Here is a 12599-nt window from a genome sequence, read left to right as displayed (position 1 = left end):
TTGATTTCAATATGTTTGTTAATAGAGCAGAAAGCTGGATAATGCAGAGACAAATGATAGTAAAATATTATACGTGTATATGTTTAAATAAATAAAAATTTGGAGACTAAGAAGCATCAGTGACTGACAGGTTAAAAATCACAGACAGTGTCAATCAAATGGCAGAACTATTAAATAATTATTTTGTTTTATCAGTTACCTTGTGACAAATGAGATGAACATGAAAAAAGAAGCCAAGTTTAGAAATGATGCACCCATGCTTTATTAAATGAACTTTCAAATTAAAAGCAGTTGAATTCTTCAGTATTACATTTGTGCAATTAATGGAAAAGCGGAAGAATTACAATTGTTTAATCGTTTGAAAAAGGTTTGGTATGAGAGGATTGGTAGGCGGTTGATGCAAAACTATATAAAAAGAGGGATATGATATCCAAAGAAATGTTTCTTGTAAAGCAAACTACTGGAGAAACTCATTGGGTTAGTCCACATCAGTCCTGATGCAGCGTCTCAACCCAAAAAGTCAACCATCCTTTTGTCTTTGCAGATACCTCCTGGCTCACTGGTTTCCTCAGGGACTCTGTTCTTTGCTTCAAATTCCATCATCTGCACTCTCCTGTGACTCCATAAGTTATTCTTTCATCAGTAATGGAATCTCTATTGAGTACACACCTAAAAGTTGGCCAACTGCCCAGTCTCTTGACTTTGATTTGCTGTGCTTTGGTATTATTCTTTCCATTGTAAATTCTTATCCATATTTATCGTTGATTTGTCAATATGATGATGTTATCCTGCAATCATACTTCCAGGCAATAGCAGCACTGAAACCAGCTATGATGAATGAATGATTTATGTTATGGCCCAAGGTTAAGTATTTAAAAAATCCATTGGAAATATTAAATTTGCCAGATAATTGTTCAATAGAAGCAAAGTTATCTCAAAATAAAGATCTTTATAATTTTGAATGCCTAATCTTAAACATAATGCCTAAACTTAAAACCTACATCCATCACTGATGGTTCAAAATATTATTATCTACAATAAAACTCAGTGGGCAAAAACTATTAAAACCAAAAAATTTTCTAAATTCGGCCCATATTCTTAACCTATGACTCATTAAGAAGTGAGATGTCAATTTAGAAAAGGAAAACGATAAAAAGGAACCAAAGATTGCTGATTGATTTTGTTTTGAAAAATGCCCAAGATGGACTGGCTTACCAAAATGTAGTAATAAAAGTATATTATATTATATTAGTCACCCAATAATAAAGTCTGAAATTTGGAAATGATAATCTCTTGTGTCTTTTAGTTTTTTGAAGATGGATTTGATTTATACATGGTTGTTTTCCCTGCAATATGTGGGAAGAAATAACCAAATCTAAAGAACTAAAAAAGGATTTAAGAATAAAAATAGGTAACACTTGAAAAAGATAGATAAATTTAGGCAAAATGTTTATTTTATTCAAATTAATACAACCCATCATTACAAAGGGTAACCATCCAAATAGTAATAGTTTAATCTTATTATGTAGTATCAATAAATTTTTGATTTTTCATAATTGTAATTCCTAAATATTGGAATTGATCTTCCACTATTTTAAATGAGAATTTAGAATAAATGATGAAGACCCTTTAAACGGAAGTAGTTCACTTTTATGCAAATTTATTTTATAACCTGAGAATTGACTAAATTGGGCAAATAATGTGTGTGTGTAGATATATACATATTCTGGCTATCCATCCCTTAGGATGATGATGCTTCCTTTCAGTTAGTTTGTGGGGTTTGATATGAGGATATACCACTCCTCAAAAAGGAACAGTGTGTGCGTGAATAGATTTAGGTGAGTAGGGGTTGCACGGGTCCAGACCCACCATCTTGACATCCCCTCCCAATCCAACAGCATGGTGAGGTCCAAGACGGCTGGGGGAAGGTCTATGCCAGACCAAGCTTCAATGCAAGGGATGCCCTTTCCACGCATCACACCATGTGTTTGCTAGATGACTGTTGACCTACAAGAGAGTTAATCCCCCTTTTGACAGGTCTTGTTTCTCACTAGGCAAACCTGTGGTCAGTTTGTTTATCTACTAGGAAGCCTCTCTCTCATCCACAATGGCTGCAGAGAATTTTTTCCTTGTTGGTCAGATGTGGGGACTGAGGCTCCTGCAAATCTACCTTCTAAATCTCCTTTCTGCATTAAGTGTCACACTCTCCTGTTTCCATTTACTGACAAATACTGTAGTACCTAATCAGGGGAGTGGAATGTATCCTGGAACAAAAAGTTTAGACAGCTTTCCCACAATCTGATACATTATATTGCCTGAATCTGGAATATCATCTCATGAACTCTACACCAATGTTTCTTGAACTGCAGAGATGGATCCTGGAATGGCAAGCTTTATAATTTTGGCAGAAACTCAACTTTGGTGATGGAGTTATGAAATTACTCAAATTACCAAGTCTATTTCTTGCAGAAAGTCAATACTTTCTGGTGATGTTTTAAAACTGAAAGATTAATCTTAATTTTTAATATTTCTGAGCTGCATTTTCCTTTTCATAATTCAACTATTTTCTCTTTTCCTTACTAATTAATTTGTGAATTCCCTTCTTCATAGGTCTCTTATTTCTTAAATGTCATCATTAATATTCCAGATGACCCATATTTCCCAATGACATTGGTAGCCTGGTAAATCTGCATTTAAGCATAAAATGAATAAGATCTGAAGTCTGAGCTAAAAAATCAATTCCTGCTGCTTTTCATAAAATGCAGTGATCTGATAATGTCTGGGCTCATGTGAAATATTTATCCAAGAGAGCAATAAGTACCTCAGTAGTTTCTGACAAACAATTTTCCATAGAGAAATTCCCATTTTGAATCTTGGGAATAATTGCTTAATAAATGTCTGAATCTGAATCTGACCATGGACTTCAGGAGGACCAGGAATGACCATACATCAACAACTCTGTAGTAGAGAGAGTGGAGAGCACCATGTTTCTGGGAGTTCACTTAACCAGTGATCTATTGTGGACACTCAATATTTCCTCACTTGTCAGGAAGGCACAACAGCCACCATTATGTCAACTTTCTTTTTATAGGAGCTCTATTGAGAGCATCCTGGATGGCTGCATCATAGTGTGATATGGTTGCTGCAGAGAAATGGATAGGAGGTCAATCCACAGGACCATAAGGGTGGCTGAGAGGATCACTGGAGTCAACCTTACCACTCCCCCCCCCCCCCCCATCAAAGTGATCTACTGGGATCGTTGTCTGAAAAGGGCATGAAAAAACATTGAGGACCCCTTCCATCATGTACATGGCATTTTTCAGCTGCTCCTATTGGTGAAGAGATATGGGAATATTAGAGCTAGCACCACAAGGCTGAGGAACAGCTTTTCCCATGGGAAGTGAGAATGCTGAACAACCAAAGGAATTACTCACACTAACAATCAGAGAAACTCATATTAATAAAACAATATTCATCTATCTATTATTTATTTATTTATTTGTATTGATGAAATGCTTGTCCTGCATATGTATTGTTTGTCTGCATGTGTGTAATGTCTGGTTGTGCGACTGCATGCTTTGTACCAAGGATCGGACAATGCTGTTTTGTCAGGTTGTTCTTGTATCAGGACGGGAGTCAATAAACTTGACTTGAATTGCTTAAAGGGAACAATCTTTATTTAAGGAATTTCTCTTGAAATTAGATAGATAAGAACTTTTTATGAGCTATGACTGATATCTCTCAAAGCTTAATTTAACATGGGAAGGTAAAAAATGATGGATTTTCTGATTTGATAACTGAGATTGAATCATAGATTTTTAGCAAATTATCCAAACCAAGTCATAGTTATTATTATAATTATATCTACACTACTCAACATTACCCATCTTGCAATGGTCATGCCTGGTATCAGTGTGTTATAATTTGTAAACATTGATGTCCAATCTATGCTGCAATCCTCAAAAACCCAGAACCATCCAGCACATCCTCTGTCTTCACTGCTACCATTAGAGAAGAGGTAGAGGTTCCACAAGACTCACACCACCAGGTTCAGGAACAGCTGCTACCCCTGTATCATCAGACTCCTCAACAATTAACTCAATCAAGGACTCATTTAAAGACTCTTACTTGTGCACTTTATTGATTTTGTTCTCTCTCAGTTTGCACAGTCAGTTTGTTTACATTCATTATCCGTTTGCAATACTTTAATTTGTTTACATGTTTATGTTGTGTACAGTTAATTTTTTGCACTACAGGTACACGATCCTTTATCTGGACATCTAAAATCCGGAAAGCTCCAAAATCCAGCAAGTGGGGACCGGCAGTTGGGGGAGGCAGCCGAGGGACTGCCAGTCAGGGGAGACAGCCGAGGGACCAGCGGTCGGGTGAGACATCCGGGTGGCTGAGGGATCCGGCAGTTGGGGGAAGCGGCCGAGGGACCACGGTTGGGGGAGACGGCTGGGCAACTGGAAGGGGGTGGGGGTGGATACGGCAGCACAATTAGGGTGGGCTTTCTGGAATCCAGAAAAATCCAAAATTCAGAACACACTATCCCCCAAGGGTTCCAGATAAAGGATCATGTACCTGTACCAATTAGTGGTGATTCTCCTGTGCTCGCAGGAGAAGAGAAATCTCAAGGTTGTATGTGATATCATGTATGTACTCTGACAATAAATCTGAAATCTGAAAATTTATACTGGCTACTGATCAAAATTCTCGTCATTGTTGATATTGCCACAAGCAAGAAGTACAATAACATAAATAATTCAAATGAATTGATTTTTTAAATATTACTGGTTTATAAAAACACATTCAAAAGTGGATTTTTTTCTGACACTGCTGCATGACATAACGTTTATTCATTGAAGATTCAGACACAGAAGCAATTTTAATTTGCTGATCATTTGACCTTAAAAATGCAAGTCAAAGAGGTCAATTTCAGACTATTAAATATTGCCATGTTCAGGCTATGAGAAAAAATTGAATGATGCTGATCTTTTTTTAAATTGGGGTCTTGAGAATCAAAGAATTGTATTGCAAAGGCAATTCAGGCAAACATGTGTATGCTAACTTTTTGAATGAGCAATCCAATTATTTCAGTCCTGAGATCATAAGGCCATAAGACATAAGAACAAAAATAGGCTTTTCAGCCTATCGAGTCTGCCTTGGCATTTAATTTTATTTTTCCACTCAGCCCCACCGTCCAGCCTTCTCCCCATAATCTTTGATGCCCTGGCTAATCAAGAACATAGCAATCTTTGCCTTGAATACACCCAATGACTTAATCTCCACAACTGCCTGTGGCAACAAATTCCAAAGATTTACCACTCTCTAGCTGAAGAAATTCCTCCGCGTCTCTGTTGTAAGTGGACCCCCTTCAATCCTGAAATTGTGCCCTCTTGTCCTAGATCTACCATCATGGGAAAATAACCTTTCAACATCTACACTGTCCTTGCCTTTCAACATTCAAAATGGTTCAACGAAATCCCCCCTCGTTCTCCTATGAGAACAGGCCAAGAGATGTCAAATGCTCCTCATGTGATAACCCTTTCATTCCAGGAACCATCCCAGTGAACCTCCTTTCACCCCTCTCCAACTTCAGCATGCCTTTTCTGAAATGAGGAGCCCAACATTTTTAGTAGAGGTTCTAACGTGCTTTCTTCTTGATATCATTCATATGTTGTGTCCAAGAAAGGTCCTCTGCAAAAGTGACTCACAGGAATTTAAATTTGCTCACCCTCTCCACCTCTGATTCTCCCAATGATCACTGCATTGTACATCTCTGGTTTTCCATTCCTGAAGTCAACAATCAGCTCCTTGGTTTTGGAGACATTGAGTTTGAGGTTGTTGTTGGTGCACCATTCAGCCAAAGTTTCAATCTGCCTCCTGTACACTGACTCATTGCCCATTTTTATACCATCCACTACCATGATATCATCAGTGAATTTGTAGATGTTGTTGTCATACCAAGCTGCAGTCATAGGTGTATAGTGCGTAGACAAGGGGGCTAAGAACACAGTCCTGTGGTGCTCTGGTATGGTTGGAGATTGTAGAGATGTTCTTATCAATCCTCACTGATTGTGGTCTAAATGTGAGGAAATCCATGATCCAATTACACAGTGGGGTTTTGAATCCCAGGTCTTGGAGTTTGCAGATCAGTTTTGAGGGGATGATGGTGTTAGATGTCAAACTGTAGTCAATAAAGAGCATCCTGATGTATGCATCTTTGGTGTTCCAAGGCTTTGTATTGAGCAAGAGAGAGGGCATCAGATGTGGCTTTGATAGGCAAATTAGAACAGATCCATGCCACTGCTCAGAGAGGAGCTGATATGGTTCATCACTGTTGATGTGAGTCTCACTGGTTGATAGTCGTTCAGGCAGGTTACTTCACTCTTCTTGGGCACCGGTATGATAGATGCCTGTTTGAAACAGGTGGGTACCACGCCAGAGTGAGATGCTGAAAATACCCGTTAAGTACAGGGTAAGATTGTCAGCACAGATTTTTAAATCTCCTCTGGTACTCTGTCCAGACTAGATGCTTTTCTTGGATTCACTCTCCTGGAAGGCTGCCCACACAACATCCTTGGATCCGGACAGAAAGTGATCATCAAGGGACATGGGAGTGGCCAGTGGTGATTCTTTATTGTTCTTGTAGTTGAATCTGGTTTGTCTGGGAGTGAAGCTTTGCCATATCATACTGCACCAGATTTGGTTTTGTAGCAGGTTACCAAATATCCTCTGTGGTTTCTATTTTCATCTGGAAACTCCACTTTGCCTGAGAAATAGCTTTCCGTAGGTCATACCTGCTCCTTCTGTACTGATCTGAATCTCCAGGCTTAAATGCCTGTGATATAGATCTCAGCAGGTTCCAGATTTCATTGTTCATCCAAAGCTTCTGGTTGAGGAACACCATGAATAATTTGATGGTACACACTCATCCACAGCTGTTTTGATAAAATCTTTGACAGCCCTGGTGTAATCATTCAGATGCTCACTGAGTTCTTGAACACCGCCCAATCTGCAGACTCGAGGAAGTCCTGTGACCGTTCTTCAGCCTCCTGCAACCACCTTCTAGCTGTCCTGATCTCTGGAGCCTCTCTTTTTTTCCCACTGTCTGTATGAAGGCACAAGGAGCACTGCCAGGTAATCCAACTTACCAAAATACAATCTCAGGAAAGAATGGAAGGCCTTCCTTACCTTGGTGTAGCAGTGATCAAGTGTGCTGAGACCTCTGGTGTCACAGGTTAAATGCTAATGGTAGATGGGCACAGTTTTCTTGAGACAGGCCAAGTTAATGTCTCCGACTAAGATTTGTAGTGCATCTGGCTGGGCTATCTCTTGTTTACTGACCACATCATGCAATTCCGCAAGTGCCTGTTTGTAATCGGCATTGGGTGGGATATAAACACTGGTGAGAATCACTGATATCAACTCTCAGGGTAGATAGAAGGGTCTGCATTTAATAGAGATTTGCTCTAAGGCAGTAGAGCAGGAGGGAAAAACAACCCCAACATCAATACAACAGCCAGAATTAATGAAAAAGCACACATCCCCTCCTCTCTCTTTGCCAGAATCTAAGTTCGAATCCAGTCAATGAACAGTGAAACCCTCTGGTCAGTAATGCTGTCCGGTGTGTTCTCTGTTAGCTAGGTTTCCATGTCACAAACAACTGAAATTTGTCTTACCTGACTCTGATAAAGCAGCCATGCCCTCAGGTCATTAGTTTTATTCTAGATACTGAACATTCACCAGTAATATGGATGGTAGGGGAGGTCTCAGCCCCCTGCACTTCATTCTGGTTTGGATTCTTATACCATATTTCTGGCCTTGACCTTGGTGGTTGCCTGGCCCTTTAAGGCCACTTTTGGGAACTGGCTGCATCATGGTCTAGTATGGGAACCAATACACCTGAGCATAAAGCCCTGCAAAAGGTAGTGGAGACAGCCCAGGATATCACAGGCAAAAACCTCCCCACCATCGAGAACATCTGCAGGGAATGCTGCCATTGGAAAATAGCAGCAATCATCAAGGATCCATATCACCCAGCACACACTCTGTTCTCGCTGCTGCCATCAGGAAAGAGGTACAGGTGCCACAAGACTCACACCAGCAGGTTCAGGAAAAGCTGCTACCCCTCCACCATCAGACTCCTCAACCACAAACTCAATCAGAGACTCATTTAAGGACTCTTACTTTTGCACTTCATTGTTTTTTCCTCTCTGTATTGTACAATCAGTTTGTTTAAATTTCTTTATTTGTTTACATGGATACATTGTGTACAGTTTTTTTTGTACTACCAATAAGTGATAATTCTGCCTGACCACAGTAAAATATAATCTCAGGGTTCTATCTGATGTCATGTGTGTACTCTGATAATAAATCTGAAATCTGAAATCTGAAATCTGAAATCACTCCCATTCATTCTGTCCATATCCTCCATCTTTATTAAATCATAACATTAGGGAGAACTATACAACTTCCTATTTTTTTTTCCATTCTTTTGTCCCAATCCAGTAATTCTCCATCGCATCCTTGCCAGGACTAAATATCCTGCTTGACTGGAAGTGAGGTCCAACTAGTGCTTTATAAAGTCTGAAATTTTTCTCTAATGTACAAAAAAAATGGTCCCTTGTTTATATTTAGTGTCCTTTTATGTATGTCCTTCTGTGATGTCTAGTATGGGATCCCATTGAAACAGGACAGCAACAAGGAAAGCTTTATGCAAGATGCTCCACCCAGTTACTTCAGATCTTCATCGTCTAATGATGAATGTGGAAATTAGGTTGACTTTGATCATTTTGCCTTCTTTGAGACATTAATACTCTGGAAAAAGTTGGAGGCTGTGGTAAATGATGTAATCAAAATTATTTCCACCTTTATATCCATAGAGGTCAAACTTGAATGTGGAGTACATTGTTAATGGCAGGATTCCTAACAGTGTGGAAGAACAGAGGGACCTTGGGATCCAAATCCATAGATCCCTCAAAGCTGATAGGGTAGTTAAAACAGCTTTCATTGGTCAGGTGATTAAGTTCAAGAGTCATAAAGTAATGTTGCAGCTCCTCAAAACTCTGGTTAGACCACACTTGGAATATTGTGTTCAGTTCTGGTTGCCTCATTACAGGAAGGATGTAGAAGTTTTTGTAAAGGTGCAGAGGAGATTTACCAGGATGGTTCCTGGATTGGAGAATGTGTCTTATGAGGTAAGGTTAGCAGAGCTAGGGATTTTCTCTTTGGAACAAAGAAGGACAAGAGTTGACTTAATAGAGGTCTACAAGATTATGAGTCAAAAAGATAGGACTTTATTTTCCCATAGAGACTGTAGCAAATTCCAGAAGATATTGTATGAGATGAGGGGAAAATTTAGGGGAGATGACAAGGGTACTTGTTTTAGACAGGGAGTAGTGGGTACCTAGAATGCATTGCCAGGGTTGGTGGTGGTGACTGGGACATAAGGAACATTTAAAAGACTCTTAGACAGGCACATGAATGCAAGAAAAATAAAAGGTTATGGGTGTGAGGAATGGAAGCTTTAAATTGTTTAGGTTTATATAGGTCAGTACAACATTGTGGGCTGAAGGGCCTGTACTGGGCTGTAATGTTCTATTTTCTAGAACTAAGAGCTGGAATAGGTCAGACCCCCATCAAAATAATCTCATTAACATAACTCATATTTTCATTACGAATGAAGACCCAAGACCAATTCTGTTTTGCTTGAGTCTCCAGGTGTGTTTGGAATCATTCCAACTATTTCAGACTCCAGTCAACTCGGTTGAATTTCTCCTGCATAGACTCACTAGCTTCCATAAGCCACAAATATTTAAAACCTCTATTGTACATTCAAATTGGTACTTGGATTCAAGTAATGACAGAGTATAATGGGCTGGTACTCAGTGTTGGGTAACCAACTACTGGCAACCTCTTTACTTGTTTGTTTTATTGCATTCTTTATGCAATACTCAAATTGAAATACAGGAGCATGACAGACATTTTGTAAGAGCAAATAAAGCAAGTGGTTTTACTTACTATGTATACAAAGAAAAATTTAAATTGCAGTTTTCAAAAATTCCCCAATGATCAACATTTTCCAAATCCATAGCAACTTTCTAGTACACAAAGCAGCATCATTCAAACTACCCCAGTTTCTTTCCCTCCCTCCAGTGCACACCATCGCACTTGTTTCCAAGACATTCTCTCACTTTTCCTATTGTTCCTCCCCCTTATTCTCTTCTTTACAGCCATCCCTGCTCCCCAACCCTTCCTTATCTGCATGTTTTTCCATTTTACATTCAGTGCTCTCCTTCCATCTCAAAGTTCAAACTTCAGTTCAGATTCATTGTCAGAATACATACATGACATCACACACAACCCTGAGATTCTTCCATTCATGCTTCCCTTTACCCTTCCCCTTGTTCAATTTTCCCCTGTTGCTTTGCTCTTCCTCCCTTCCACCACTTCCCCTCTCATGCTTCTCCACTTTTCTATTATCAACTCATCTTCAGTGCAAAGCAGTCTGTGTCTCCCAACTTTCCTCCTTGTACATACCTTGAGCTCACCTTACAGGTCACATTGCTTTGATTACTCTGTTCTTCAGATGCATTCTCCCACCACATTCCATCATCATTACCATTCTTCTTTAGTTGGATGAGTGCTGTGGGTTGTCACTTTGAGACTCAGTGTGAAACCCTATTTGCTAGACTAAATGCTGGCAAATAGGAGAATCTGCAGGAATTAAATGTGGTGCCCCAAACAGAAACTGAAATAATTCCAGATGGAAATTATTTACTTTGACTGCTTTGTCCTATCAACCTCACAAATGAAGATCACAAGTTTGAGGTAATTTTTGCAGGTAAATTTAGCTTGGCATGTAAGACAGTTTTCTTGTCATTGAACTATTGTACAACAGTCTGAGGCTTCCAAATCATGAAAGGAATATTATTCAGAGTTATGTATTTCAACATATATATTTATAATTCAACATATATGCATTCACAAAATCACAAGAATCAAATAATCTTTGTGAAATATGTATGAGAACAATTATTCATGAGTTAGAGAAAATCTTTGTAAACTATGATTATTTGGCGAAAATAGAAAACAGCATGGAGCTGGTTATTGAATTAATTCATCTTTATCTCCAATGGAGACCATATCCAGTTCTGGTGAAGGGTCCTGCACCTGAACCATTAACTTATTCTTTTCCACAAATACTGCCTGTCTCTGATTTTGTGAGTCAGGCATCATCATGGAAGAAAATGGATGGTCAACGTTTCAGGATTGAGAAAGGCAAAAGAAGACAGATGGTATTAAGGAGAGGTGAGGGGTCAGAATGGGATAGGTGGATCAAGGAGGGGTGCAAAATGATGACCAGATGGTGACAGTTGCAGCAAGGAGGGGTGCAGACTGATGACCAGATGGTGATAGGTAGATCAAGGAAGGGTGCAGGATAATGACCAGGTGGGGACAGGTGGATCAGGGAAGGGTGCAGGATAATGACCAGGTGGGGACAGGTGGATCAGGGAGGGGTGCAGGATGATGACAGATGGAGACAGGTAGATCAAGGAAGGGTGCAGGATAATGACCAGATGGGGACAGGTGGATCAGGGAGGGGTGCAGGATGATGACAGATGGGGATAGGTGGAGTGGAGTTGGGAGAATAAAGGTGGAGATGGCTGCTGGAAGAAGGACATAGATGGAACCGTGTAAGGGAGGGATGGTGGCCTAATTGGAACTGTGGAGAAGGGGATACTGTGAGAGGAATATGTGGGTTGTGAATAGGTGAAGAAGGTGGGAAAGAACTGTGTAAAATGGAGCTGGGAGTTTGGAAAGAAGGGTGGGTGAGAGAACCTCAGTGGGCGAGGAGGAGGATGGTAGGACCAAGGGGTAGCAAATTACTTGAAATTAGAGAATTCAAAGTTCATGTCATTGAATGTACAGGAATTTTGTAAAGTGTTCTCTTCAAATTTCCAGTTGGCCTTACCTTGTGTAGAGCAAATAAAAGCTCTCATATCTGGAAGGAGAACAAACACTTTCATTAGCTTATAACTATGGGTAGGGTGTCACAATAGTCTTCGGAAGGGTTCTGGGTTTAGGCGGGAAACCAGGGTTATATGTGAGCAGATGGGGGCGGAGCCAGGAAGCAAAGCCAGCCATCAGCACAACACATTAGCTGTGAATCCCAGTTCACTGCATTCACCCCTTCCAACAGAATTTAGGGACTGTGAATGAAGACAGAGAACATGGGTTCAGAAAAATTATGAAAAATATGCAGTTATTTACAAATTTACAGATTTAAGTGGTCAGAGGGTTTGGAGCACCTTAGCACTGGGAGGCCTTGGACTCCTTGCATCTCCTGGTCCCTTTGTGAGGGAGGAGAGGTGGGCTGGGTCTCCAGCTCAACAGTGGAGGGGGATGCACTTTCTTCCTGAACCAGATCCCCCGAGGCGCTGACTGGGAGTGGCTAGAATTAGCTCCATGGCTCATAGGGCACCTGAAACAATGGACCTTCTGTTCCAGTGGGTGCCAGGTCCCTGATGGAGATGGTGTCTTCCCTGTTATCCAGGTACACCACATAGGTGTATGCAGGATTGGCATGGAGC

Source organism: Narcine bancroftii, chromosome 7, assembly GCF_036971445.1.
Source record: "Narcine bancroftii isolate sNarBan1 chromosome 7, sNarBan1.hap1, whole genome shotgun sequence".
NCBI lineage: Eukaryota > Metazoa > Chordata > Chondrichthyes > Torpediniformes > Narcinidae > Narcine > Narcine bancroftii.
Note: the sequence above shows the minus strand (reverse complement) of the source record.